The sequence below is a fragment of the Lolium perenne genome, chromosome 4, assembly GCF_019359855.2.
Source record: "Lolium perenne isolate Kyuss_39 chromosome 4, Kyuss_2.0, whole genome shotgun sequence".
Classification (NCBI taxonomy): Eukaryota; Viridiplantae; Streptophyta; class Magnoliopsida; order Poales; family Poaceae; genus Lolium; species Lolium perenne.
The window spans coordinates 343,456,264-343,471,330 of NC_067247.2; positions in this window are offsets into that span (position 1 = coordinate 343,456,264).

Sequence of the window (15,067 nt, forward strand, 5' to 3'; positions counted from 1 at the left end):
GGGGATGCCCAAGGCGTCCCCTTCTTCATAGACAACATTATCAGGTTCCTCCCCTGAAACTATATTTTTATTCCGTCACATCTTATGTGCTTTGCTTGGAGCGTCGGTTTGTTTTTGTTTTTTTTTTGTTTTGTTTGAATAAAATGGATCCTAGCATTCTTTGTGTGGGAGAGAGACACGCTTCGCTGTTGCATATGGACAAATATGTCCTTAGGCTCTACTCATAATATTCATGGCGAAGTTTCTTCTTCGTTAAATTGTTGTATGGTTGGAAACGGGAAATGTTGCATGTGGTAGTGTATAATAAAATACTTGTAGAACATTGAGCTTTTATAACTTGATTCTTTGCAAATGTTTTGAGGTATTTAGATGGTAAGGCTTGCTGGGTAAATAAGTTAAAATTAGTAGTGGATTGTTGTCTTTAAGCTTGTGCCGTACTACAAACTCTATTTAAATAGTTGAAGGCGTAGTTGGACTTGATAGCTTTCCATGTCTGAGAGTTCATCGTAATAACTAAGTTGTGCTGAAGGTCGAGGGAGCTAGCGGGGTACTTGTGCCACCGTGAACGGCCCTCCTTGGAGTAAATTTTAATCATGCTCTTAATGATGAACCTGCTAGTTGTTTGCAATAAGCTTGTGAGTTCTTTTTGACTAATGTTAAGCTACGGTTTTTGGCACTTCCACCATCCAAATTTGCTAGCCTCTTCAGATCTTGTGCATTGCCTTTTGCTCACATTGAGAATTGTGCATACTTCGCCGGTACATCCAAACCCGTGGGGGAACTTTCTCTTGTTCTCCTACACATAAGCCCATACATCTCCTCAAAACAGCCACCATACCTACCTACCACAGCATTTCCATAGCTGTTCCGAGATATATTGCCATGCAACATCCATTTTACATTACATGCCATGTTGTCGTTTATTATTTATATATTGCTTTGCATGATCATATACAACTGATGTGTGGTTTACCCATGTTACGCTAGATCATTGCACATCCTGCTACACTGGCAGAGGCATACAGTTTCATACATCATGTTTCATTCATTATGAGTTATTTGTACCAAAAAGTGTGTTGTCATATTAGGATGTTGCCCCTAAAAATGAAAAGAGCCGTGGAGGCCATCAAAAAGAAAAGAAAAAAAAAGAAAGAAAAAAATGAAAAGAAAGAAAAAAAATAAAAAAGAAAAAAGGAAAAAAAAGAGAATAAAGAAAAAGGGGGGCAGCATTACTATCTTTTATCCACACTTGTGCTCATGTTTTAGCACCCGCATTATTCATAGTCATCATTTGTGCTCATGTTTAGCACCTACATTCATATGAGAGAGTTTTCATGTTTTACTAGTATAACTATGTGGGGAATTTACACTATAGAACTTGGGTTGTATATTCCAATGATGAGCCTCCTCAAAAGTGCTCTAGGTCTTCGTGAGCAACCAAGTTGGATACACCCCCACTAGTTCCATTGGAGAGCTTTCATACACATATAGCTCTATGTGCATCCGTTGCATGGCAATCACTACTCCTTACATAGCATCGATCATAAGGCTTCCTCTTGTCTAATGGTTATTTACAGCTTTGCAAGCCTTTCTTCCATTTGGCCTTCCAAACCCCCATTAACGTTCTTTATGCCATAACATCCTGGTGCTAATACCAAATGTTTGCGCTCACCGGTTGAGTAGACTTCGAAACAGTTGATTCATGACGTTCATGTTTATGTTTACTTGACTGAATCCTTCTTATGTTGTGAAAATTTACTTGATGCTTGGAATGAAGGATAGAACTTCTATGCTGAATACTTAATACATCTTTAATGAACTTTGTACGGTTGCATGTCTTTAAAGCAATAGTTCATGAAAACTTCTAGCTTGTCTAACTCTTGCATTATCATCTCTTATATCAATATAGACACTTGCTTTGAATGATTTGATCTCAGCTCATATGCTTTACAATAGTATGATCAAGGTTATGATGGCATGTCACTCCAGAAAATTATCTTTGTTTATCGTTTACCTGCTCGGGACGAGCAGAAACTAAGCTTGGGGATGCTGATACGTCTCCGACGTATCGATAATTTCTTATGTTCCATGCCACATTATTGATGATATCTACATGTTTTATGCACACTTTATGTCATATTCGTGCATTTTCTGGAACTAACCTATTAACAATATGCCGAAGTGCCAGTTTCTGTTTTCTGCTGTTTTTGGTTTCAGAAATCCTAGTAAGGAAATATTCTCGGAATTGGACGAAATCAACGCCCAGGGTCCTATTTTGCCACGAAGCTTCCAGAAGACCGAAGAGTCAACGAAGTGGGGCCATGAGGTGGCCAGGAGGGCAGGTGGCGCAGCCCCACCCTTGGTCGCGCCGCCCTGTCTCCTGGGCCCCTCGCGACGCCCCCTGACCTACCCTTCCGCCTACAAATAGCCTTCGTCGCGAAACCCCCAGTACCGAGAGCCACGATACGGAAAACCTTCCAGAGACGCCGCCGCCGCCAATCCCATCTCGGGGGATTCAGGAGATCGCCTCCGGCACCCTGCCGGAGAGGGGAATCATCTCCCGGAGGACTCTACGCCGCCATGGTCGCCTCCGGAGTGATGTGTGAGTAGTCTACCCCTGGACTATGGGTCCATAGCAGTAGCTAGATGGATGTCTTCTCCTCATTGTGCTTAATTGTCGGGTCTTGTGAGCTGCCGAACATGATCAAGATCATCTATCTGTAATTCTATATGTTGTGTTTGTTGGGATCCGATGAATAGAGAATACCATGTTATGTTGATTATCAATTTATATCTATGTGTTGTTTATGATCTTGCATGCTCTCCGTTATTAGTAGAGGCTCTGGCCAAGTTTTTACTCTTAACTCCAAGAGGGGGTATTTATGCTCGATAGTGGGTTCATGTCTCCGTGAATCTGGGGAAGTGACAGAAATCTCTAAGATTATGGATGTGCTGTTGCCACTAGGGATAAAACATTGATGCTATGTCCGAGGATGTAGTTATTGATTACATTACGCGCAATACTTAATGCAATTGTCTGTTGTTAGCAACTTAATACTGGAAGGGGTTCGGATGATAACCTGAAGGTGGACTTTTTAGGCATAGATGCATGCTGGATAGCGGTCTATGTACTTTGTCGTAATGCCCAATTAAATCTCACTATACTCATCATAATATGTATGTGCATGGTCATGTCCTCTTTATTTGTCAATTGCCCAACTGTAATTTGTTCACCCAACATGCTATTTAACTTATGGGAGAGACACCTCTAGTGAACTGTGGACCCCGGTCCAATTCTCTATACTGAAATACAATCTACTGCACATCTTTGTTCTACTGTTTTCTGCAAACAATCATTTTCCACACTATACATCTAATCCTTTGTTACAACAAGCCGGTGAGATTGACAACCTCGCTGTTTCGTTGGGGCAAAGTACTTGGTTTGTGTTGTGCAGGTTCCACGTTGGCGCCGGAATCCCTGGTGTTGCGCCGCACTACATCTCGTCGCCATCAACCTTCAACGTGCTTCTTGGCTCCTACTGGTTAGATTAAACCTTGGTTTCATACTGAGGGAAAACTTGCCGCTGTACGCATCACACCTTCCTCTTGGGGTTCCCAACGGTCGCGTGCTGTACGCGTATCAGCTACGTTCAGATCAGTGTGTACTTTGCAAATCTTTACTTCTCCATCTTCGATGTACTCGCGAATCGAGTGGTAACGCAGCTTGATATGCTTCAGCCTCTTGTGTGACCTTGGTTCTTGTGCATTGGCGATGGCACCCATGTTGTCACAGTAGATGACTAGTGGGTCCAATGCACTAGGAACCACACCGAGCTCTACAATGAACCTCTTCATCCATACCGCTTCTGATGAAGCCTCTGAAGCCGCTATGTACTCTGATTCTGTTGAAGACTTCGCCACCGTGCACTGCTTCGAGCTTGCCTAGCTTACTGCAACACCATTCAATATAAACATGTACCCAGACTGTGACTTAGAGTCATCAGGATCAGTGTTCCAATTTGCATCGGTGTAACTTGTTACAACGAGCTCTTGGTCACCTCCATAACAAAGAAACATATCCTTAGTTCATTTCAAGTACTTCAGGATATTCTTGACCGTTGTCCAGTGTTCCATTCCTGGATCACTTTGATATCTGCTAGTCAAACTAACAGCATGTGCTATATCCGGTCTAGTACATAGCATGGCATACATAATAGAGCCTACTGCCGAGGCATAGGGGATCTGACTCATCCTTTCTCTTTCTTCTGCCGTAGCCGGTCCTTGAGTCTTACTCAAGACCTTGCCTGGTAACATAGGTAAGAACCCTTTCTTACTTTCGTCCATTCTAAACTTCTTTAGAATCTTGTCCAGGTATGTACTCTGTGATAGCCCTATTAGGCGTCTTGATCTATCTCTATAAATCTTGATGCCTAATATATACGATGCTTCACCAAGGTCTTTCATTGAAAAACTATTATTCAAATAACCTTTTACACTGCTTAATAGTTCTATATCATTCCCAATCAATAATATGTCATCTACATATAATATCAGGAATGCTACAGAGCTCCCACTCACTTTCTTGTAAATACAGGTCTCTCCATGACACTGTATAAACCTGAAGTCTTTGATCACCTTATCAAAGCGTCGGTTCCAACTTCTTGATGCTTGCTTCAGTCCATAGATTGAACGCTGAAGTTTGCATACTTTGTCAGCATTTTTAGGATCGACAAAACCTTTGGGTTGTACCATATACAACTCTTCCTCAATGTCTCCATTAAGGAACGCCGTTTTGACATCCATCTGCCAAATCTCATAATCGAAAAATGCAGATATTGCTAACAAAATCCTTACAGATTTTAGCTTCGCTACAGGTGAGAAAGTCTCATCGTAGTCAACTCCTTGAATTTGTCGGAAACCCTTTGCGACAATTCGAGCTTTATAGACAGTAATATTACCATCAGCATCTGTTTTTCTCTTGAAGATCCATTTATTCTCGACAGCCTTGCGGCTATCAGGTAAGTCTACCAAAGTCCACACTTTGTTATCATACATGGATCCCATTTCGGATTTCATGTCTTCTTGCCATTTGTTGGAATCTGGGCTCATCATCGCTTCTTCATACGTCGCAGGGTCCTCATCATTGTTGTCCACAATCATGACATTTAGACAAGGATCATACCAATCAGGAGTGGCACGTTCCCTTGTCGATCTGCGAGGTTCAGTAGTTTCCTCGTTCGAAGTTTCATGATCATTATCATTAGCTTCCTCTGTTGCCGATGTAGGCGGTACAGGAACAGTTTCCGGTACTGCGCTACTCTGATCAACGAGTAAAGATTCATCAATCTCATCGAGTTCTACTTTTCTTCCAGTCACTTCTTTAGTGAGAAATTCTTTCTCAAGAAAGGTTCCGTTCTTAGCAACAAAGATTTTGCCTTCGGATCTGTGATAGAAAGTGTACCCTATAGTTTCCTTAGGGTATCCTATGAAGACGCATTTCTCCGCTTTGGGTTCTAGCTTGTCCGGTTGTAACTTCTTTACATAGGCTTCGCAACCCCAAACTTTAAGGAACGACAGCTTAGGTTTCTTATTAAACCATAATTCATACGGTGTCGTTTCACGGATTTTGATGGTGCTCTATTTAAAGTGAATGCGGCTGTCTCTAATGCATAACTCCAAAATGATAACGGCAAATCAGTAAGAGACATCATAGAACGAACCATATCTAAGAGAGTTCGATTACGACGTTTGGACACACCGTTTCGTTGTGGTGTTCCCGGCGGTGTCAATTGTGAAAGTATTCTGCATTTCTTTAAATGCATGCCAAACTCATAACTCAGATATTCACCTCCGCGATCAGATCGTAGAAATTTAATTTCCTTGTTACGTTGATTTTCTACTTCACTTTGGAATTCCTTAAACTTCTCGAAAGTTTCGGATTTATGTTTCATGAAATAGATATACCCATATCTACTCAGATCATCTGTGAAGGTTAGAACATAACGATAACCACCGCGCGATGCTACACTCATTGGTCCGCACACATCGGTATGTATGATTTCCAATAAGTCAATAGCTCGCTCCATCATACCAGAAAATGGAGTCTTAGTCATTTTTCCCATTAGACATGCTTCACATCTATCAAGTGACTCAAAGTCAAGTGATTCAAGTAATCCATCGGTATGGAGTTTCTTCATGCGTTTCACTCCAATATGACCAAGACGACAGTGCCACATATAAGTAGAATTATCATTCAATTTAATTCGCTTAGAATCAATGTTATGTATATGCGTATCACTACTATCGAGATCTAACAGAAATAAGCCATTCTTTTCATGTGCTCGACCATAAAAGATATTATTCATAAAAATAGAACAACCATTATTCTCAGACTTGAATGAATAACCGTCTTGCATTAAACAAGATCCAGATATAATGTTCATGCTCAACGCGGGTACAAAATAACAATTATTTAGGCTTAAAACTAATCCTGAAGGTAGATGTAGAGGAAGTGTGCCGACAGCGATCACATCGACTTTGGATCCATTTCCAACGCGCATCGTCACTTCATCCTTCAGTAGTCTTCGTTTATTCTTTAGTTCCTGTTTCGAGTTACAAATATGAGCAACCGAACCAGTATCAAATACCCAGGTACTAGTACGCGAACCAGTGAGATAAACATCTATAACATATATATATCAGATATACCTTCTTTCTTCTTCTTGACAAGGCCGCTCTTCAGATCAGCCAGATACTTGGAGCAATTACGCTTCCAGTGTCCCTTCTCCTTGCAGTAATAGCACTCAGCATCAGGTTTAGAGCCGTTTTTAGGTTTCATAGGAGGCGTGGCAGCTTTCTTGCCACCCTTCTTGAATTTTCCCTTATACTTGCCCTGTTTCTTGAAACTGGTGGTCTTGTTGACCATCAACACTTGGTGCTCTTTCTTGATCTCAATCTCAGCAGATTTTAGCATGCCAAAGAGTTCAGGTAACTCTTTGTTCATGTTCTGCATATTGTAGTTCATCACAAAGTTCTTGTAACTTGGTGGCAGTGATTGAAGGACACGATTAATCCCCAGTCTGTTAGGAATCACTATTCCCAAGTCACTGAGTTTCTTCGCATGCCCGGTCATGGCGAGCATGTGCTCACTAACGGAGCTGCCTTCTTCCATCATGCAGCTGAAGAAGTGTTTCGATGCTTCATGGCATTCCACGGCCTCATGAGTTTCAAATATAGCTTTCAGCTCATTGACCAACTCATGAGGATCATGGTGCTCACAACGTTTTTGAAGATCGGCTTCCAGACTGCATAGGATGGCACACTGAACTTGAGAGTACCGAGCTTTCCGAGTCGTGTAAACATTCTTTACTTCATCGGTTTTAGTTTCTGCAGGAGGGTCACCTAGCGGTGCATCAAGCACATATTGCAGATTTCCGCCAGAGAGGAAGATCCTCACATGACGAAACCAGTCGATGAAGTTGCTACCGTTGCTCTTAAGCTTTTCTTTCTCTAGGAACTGATTAAAATTGATTGGGGACGCCATCTCTACAACATATATTTGCAATAGTTTAGACTAAGTTTATGACAAATTGAGTTCAAATTTTAATTCAACATAATTAAAAATCTAGGTGAACTCCCACTCAAAACAATATCCCTCGCATTGTTTTAGTGATCACACGAACCAAATCCACCACACCTAAGTCCGATCATCACGAGACAAGGTGTAATTTCAATGGCGAACACTCAAAGTATTCATCATATCAATCATATGATTCATGCTCTACCTTTCGGTATCATGTGTTCCGAGACCATGTCTGTACATGCTAGGCTCGTCAAGGCCACCTTAGTATCCGCATGTGCAAAACTGGCTTGCACCCGTTGTATGCACTTGTTGATTCTATCACACCCGATCATAACGAGATGCTTCGAACCGACAAGTCTTGGCAACGGTGCTACTAAGGATGAACACTTTATTATCTTGATATTTTAGTGAGAGGGATCATCTTATAATGCTACCGTCGCGATCTAAGCAAAATAAGATGCATAAAAGGATTAACATCACATGCAGTTCATATGTGATATGATATGGCCCTTTTGTCTTTGCGCCTTTGATCTTCATCTCCAAAGCACGGACATGATCTCCATCATCTTCGGGCATGATCTCCATCATCGTCGGCGTAGCGTCAAGGTCCATGGTGCCGTCTTCATGGTTGTTCACCTCATGTAGCAACTATTACAACTACTTTGAAATACTACTCAACATGAAATTTAAAGACAACCATAAGGCTCCTGCCGGTCGCCACAATACAATAATAATCATCTCATACATATTCATCATCACATTATGAACATATCACATCACCAAACCCTGCAAAAATAAGTTAGACTTCTCTAATTTGGTTTGCATATTTTACGTGGTTTAGGGTTTTCGAGAGAGATCTAATCTACCTACGAACATGAACCACAACGGTGATACTAATGTTGTCAATAGAAGATTAAATTGAATCTTCACTATAGTAGGAGAGACAGGCACCCGCAAAGCCTCTTATGCAATACAAGTTGCATGTCGAACGAGGAACAAGTCTCATGAACGCGGTCATGTAAAGTTAGTCCGAGCCGCTTCATCCCACTATGCCACAAAGATGCAAAGTACTCAAACTAAAGACAACAAGAGCATCAACGCCCACAAAACCATTGTGTTCTACTCATGCAACCATCTAGGCATAGACACGGCTCTGATACCACTGTAGGGATTCGTTGCATAGAAAAACAAAAAAATTCCTACCGCGAGAACGCAATCCAAGCCAAGATGCAATCTTGAAGACGGGAGCAACGAGGAGATGATCGAGACTCACCCTTGAAGATTTCCAAAGCCTACAAGATGAGGCTTTTGTTGCTACGGTAGACGATCACTTGCCGCTTGTAAAAGCGCGTAGAAGATCTTGATCACGGTGCCACGATTGGGCAGCACCTCCGTACTCGGTCACACGTTCGATGTTGATGAAGACGACGTCCTTCTCCCCGTTCCAGCGGGCAGCAGAAGTAGTAGCTCCTCCTTGAATCCGACAGCACGGCGGCGTGGTGGCGGTGGTGGTGGAGAACTCCGGCGAAGCTTCGCTAAGCGTGCGGGAGAGGTGGAGGAGAGAGGGGCGGCTAGGGTTTGGGAGAGGGGGGCGCCGGCCACTATAGGGTGCGGCCACCTTGTGGTCTTAGGGTGGCCGGTCCCCTCCCCTATGCCCCTCATTATATAGGTGGATCCCCAAGTGTTGGACTACAAGTCTTCGAATAAGACCCAACCCAAAACCTTCCATGTAGTAGGGAAACCTACCCAAGGTGGGACTCCCACCCAAGTGGGATTCCCACCCTTCCATGAGTGGGGGTGGCCGGCCACCTAGGTGGAGTCCACCTTGGACTTCCCCCTCTAGGGTTGGCCGGCCATGGGAGGTGGAGTCCCTTCGGGACTCCGCCTTCCAAATTGATTTCTTCCGGACTTTTCTAGAACCTTCTAGAACCTTCCATAAAATCTTCCGCATCATTTTAAATCTTATAAAATGACTTCCTATATATGAATCTTATTCTCCGGACCATTCCGGAACTCCTCGTGATGTCCGGGATCCCATCCGAGACTTCTAACAATACTTTGAACTCCATTCCATATTCAAGTTCTACCATTACAACATCAAACCTTAAGTGTGTCACCCTACGGTTCGTGAACTATGTGGACATGGGTGAGAACTCTCTCCGACCAATAACCAATAGCAGGATCTGGAGATCCATAATGGCTCCCACATATTCAACGATGACTTTAGTGATCGAATGAACCATTCACATACGATACCAATTCCCTTTGTCACGCGATATTTTACTTGTCCGAGGTTTGATCATCGGTATCACCCTATAGCTTGTTCAACCTCGTCTCCTGACAAGTACTTGATACGCGTACAGCACGCGTCCGTTGGGAACCCCAAGAGGAAGGTGTGATGCGTACAGCGGCAAGTTTTCCCTCAGTAAGAAACCAAGGTTTATCAAACCAGTAGGAGCCAAGAAGCACGTTGAAGGTTGATGGCGGCGAGATGTAGTGCGGCGCAACACCAGGGATTCCGGCGCCAACGTGGAACCTGCACAACACAACCCAAGTACTTTGCCCCAATGATACGAGTACAGCACGCGTCCGTTGGGAACCCCAAGAGGAAGGTGTGATGCGTACAGCGGCAAGTTTTCCCTCAGTATGAAACCAAGGTTTATCGAACCAGTAGGAGCCAAGAAGCACGTTGAAGGTTGATGGCGGCGAGATGTAGTGCGGCGCAACACCAGGGATTCCGGCGCCAATGTGGAACCTGCACAACACAAACCAAGTACTTTGCCCCAACGAAACAGTGAGGTTGTCAATCTCACCGGCTTGCTGTAACAAAGGATTAGATGTATAGTGTGGAATATGATTGTTTGCAGAAAACAGTAGAACAGTATTGCAGCAGATTGTATTTCAGTATAGAGAATTGGACCGGGGTCCACAGTTCACTAGAGGTGTCTCTCCCATAAGATAAACAACATGTTTGGTGAACAAATTACAGTTGGGCAATTGACAAATAGAGAGGGCATGACCATGCACATACATATTATGATGAGTATAGTCAGATTTAATTGGGCATTACGACAAAGTACATAGACCGCTATCCAGCATGCATCTATGCCTAAAAAGTCCACCTTCAGGTTATCATCCGAACCCCTTCCAGTATTAAGTTGCTAACAACAGACAATTGCATTAAGTATTGCGCGTAATGTAATCAATAACTACATCCTCGGACATAGCATCAATGTTTTATCCCTAGTGGCAACAGCACATCCATAACCTTAGAGGTTCTTGTCACTCCTCCAGATTCACGGAGACATGAACCCACTATCGAGCATAAATACCCCCTCTTGGAGTTACTAGCATCAACTTGGCCAGAGCATCTACTAATAACGGAGAGCATGCAAGATCATAAACAACACATAGATATAAATTGATAATCAACATAACATGGTATTCTCTATTCATCGGATCCCAACAAACACAACATATAGAATTACAGATAGATGATCTTGATCATGTTCGGCAGCTCACAAAATCCGACAATGAAGCATAATGGGGAGAAGACAACCATCTAGCTACTGCTATGGACCCATAGTCCAGGGGTAGACTACTCACACATCACTCCGGAGGCGACCATGGCGGCGTAGAGTCCTCCGGGAGATGATTCCCCTCTCCGGCAGGGTGCCGGAGGCGATCTCCTGAATCCCCCGAGATGGGATTGGCGGCGGTGGCATCTCTGGAAGGTTTTCCGTATCGTGGCTCTCGGTACTGGGGGTTTCGCGACGAAGGCTATTTGTAGGCGGAAGGGTAGGTCAGGGGGCGTCGCGAGGGGCCCAGGAGACAGGTCGGCGCGACCAAGGGTGGGGCCGCACCGCCCTACCCCCTGGCCACCTCGTGGCCCCACTTCGTTGACTGTCCGGTCTTCTGGAAGCTTCGTGGCAAAATAGGCCCCTGGGCGTTGATTTCGTCCAATTCCGAGAATATTTCCTTACTAGGATTTCTGAAACCAAAAACAGCAGAAAACAGCAACTGGCTCTTCGGCATCTTGTTAATAGGTTAGTTCCAGAAAATGCATAAATATGATGTAAAGTATGCATAAAACATGTAGATATCATCAATAATGTGGCATGTAACATAAGAAATTATCGATACGTCGGAGACGTATCACCCAACGAAACAGTGAGGTTGTCAATCTCACCGGCTTGCTGTAACAAAGGATTAGATGTATAGTGTGGATGATGATTGTTTGCAGAAAACAGTAGAACAAGTATTGCAGTAGATTGTATTCGATGTAAAAGAATGGACCGGGGTCCACAGTTCACTAGTGGTGTCTCTCCCATAAGAATAAATAGCATGTTGGGTGAACAAATTACAGTTGGGCAATTGACAAATAGAGAGGGCATGACCATGCACATACATGATATGATGAGTATAGTGAGATTTAATTGGGCATTACGACAAAGTACATAGACCGCTATCCAGCATGCATTTATGCCTAAAAAGTCCACCTTCAGGTTATCATCCGAACCCCTTCCAGTATTAAGTTGCAAACAACAGACAATTGCATTAAGTATGGTGTGTAATGTAATCAATAACTACATCTTCGGACATAGCATCGATGTTTTATCCCTAGTGGCAACAGCACATCCACAACCTTAGAACTTTCTGTCACTGTCCCAGATTTAATGGAGGCATGAACCCACTATCGAGCATAAATACTCCCTCTTGGAGTTAAGAGTAAAAACTTGGCCAGAGCCTCTACTAATAACGGAGAGGATGCAAGATCATAAACAATACATAGGTAATAGATTGATAATCAACATAACATAGTATTCTCTATCCATCGGATCCCAACAAACACAACATATAGCATTACAGATAGATGATCTTGATCATGTTAGGCAGCTCACAAGACCCGACAATGAAGCACAATTAGGAGAAGACGACCATCTAGCTACTGCTATGGACCCATAGTCCAGGGGTGAACTACTCACTCATCACTCCGGAGGCGACCATGGCGGTGAAGAGTCCTCCGGGAGATGATTCCCCTCTCCGGCAGGGTGCCGGAGGCGATCTCCTGAATCCTCCGAGATGGGATTGGCGGCGGCGTCTCTGGAAGGTTTTCCGTATCGTGGCTCTCGGTACTGGGGGTTTCGCGACGAAGGCTATAAGTAGGCGGAAGGGCAGGTCAGGAGGCGTCATGGGGGCCCCACACGCTAGGCCGGCGCGGCCAAGGCCCAGGCCGCGCCGCCCTGGTGTCTGGCCACCTCGTGGCCCCACTTCGTGACTCCTTCGGTCTTCTGGAAGCTTCGTGTGAAAATAGGCCCCTGGGCGTTGATTTCGTCCAATTCCGAGAATATTTCCTTACTAGGATTTCTGAAACCAAAAACAGCAGAAAATAGCAACTGGCTCTTCGGCATCTCGTTAATAGGTTAGTGCCGGAAAATGCATAAATATGACATAAAGTATGCATAAAACATGTAGATATCATCAATAATGTGGCATGGAACATAAGAAATTATCGATACGTCGGAGACGTATCAGTACTCTTTACTCGTACCGTGGTATGTGGTCTCTTATAAACTTATTCATATGCTTGCAAGACATTAGACGACATTCCACCGAGAGGGCCCAGAGTATATCTATCCGTCATCGGGATGGACAAATCCCACTGTTGATCCATATGCCTCAACTCATACTTTCCGGATACTTAATCCCACCTTTATAACCACCCATTTACGCAGTGGCGTTTGATGTAATCAAAGTACCTTTCCGGTATAAGTGATTTACATGATCTCATGGTCATAAGGACTAGGTAACTATGTATCGAAAGCTTATAGCAAATAACTTAATGACGTGATCTTATGCTACGCTTAATTGGGTGTGTCCATTACATCATTCATATAATGATATAACCTTGTTATTAATAACATCCAATGTTCATGATTATGAAACTAATCATCCATTAATCAACAAGCTAGTTAAGAGGCATACTAGGGACTCTTTGTTGTTTACATATCACACATGTATCAATGTTTCGGTTAATACAATTATAGCATGGTATATAAACATTTATCATAAACATAAAGATATATAATAACCACTTTTATTATTGCCTCTTGGGCATATCTCCAACAACATAAACACTACCATGACACTTACTCAATATCTCTTGTTGTTCATATTCGGGAACACACCTTTGCATAATACCATCCAATCCTTCTTTATATAAGTGTGGGTCATCCCAAAAATAATGCCTCAAGTCATAAAAGAATTTCCTCCTTTGCTGAGCTGAAAAGGTTGGAGGCAAGTACTTGGAAACAATAAAGTTAGCATAATCAGCGTACCAAGGACTATCTCGCGAGCTCACCTTTATTACAGCCAATTGTTCATTTGGAAAACTATCATTAACAGGAACAGGATCATAAGCAATATTTTCCAATCTAGACAAATTATCAGCAACAGGATTATCAGCACCTTTCCTATCTATAATATGTAAATCAAATTCTTGCAAAAGAAGCACCCATCTAATAAGCCTTGGCTTAGCATCTTTCTTTTCCATAAGGTACCTAATTGCAGCATGATCAGTATGAATTGTGACTTTTGAATCAACAATATAAGATTTAAACTTATCACAAGCAAAAACTACAACTAATAATTCTTTTTCAGTTGTTGCATAATTTCTTTGAGCAGCATCAAGGGTTTTACTAGCATAATGAGTAACATTCAATTTTTTATCTACTCGCTGTCCAAGGACAGCACCTACAGCAAAATCACTAGCATCACACATAATTTCAAAAGGTAAGTTCCAATCAGGAGGTTCCACTATAGGAGCAATTGTTAAGGCTTTCTTTAGAGTTTCAAAAGCTTCCTTACAATCATCATCAAAAACAAAAGGTACATATTTTTGAAGAAGATTAGTAAGAGGCTTTGAAATCTTGGAGAAATCTTTAATAAATCTCCTATAAAACCCAGCATGACCAAGAACACTACGAATACCTTTAACATCCCTAGGATAGGGCATCTTCTCAATTGCTTCAACTTTAGCTCTATCAACTTCAATACCTCTCTCGGAAATTTTATGTCCCGATACAATTCCTTCATTAACCATAAAGTGGCATTTCTCCCAATTAAGAACAAGGTTAGTTTCTTCACATCTCTGCAAAACTTTATCAAGGTTTCGCAAGCAATTATCAAAAGAATTCCCATAGACAGAAAAATCATCCATGAATACCTCTACAATCTTCTCACAAAAGCCATGAAAAATAGCAGACATGCATCTTTGAAAAGTAGCGGGAGCATTACATAAACCAAAAGGCATACGTCTATAAGCATAAGTTCCATAGGGACAAGTGAAAGTGGTTTTCTCTTGATCTTTAGTTTTAACAGCAATTTGTGAAAACCCAGAATAACCATCAAGAAAGCAAAAAATGAGTATTTTTAGACAACCTTTCTAACATTTGATCAATAAAAGGTAAAGGGTAATGATCTTTC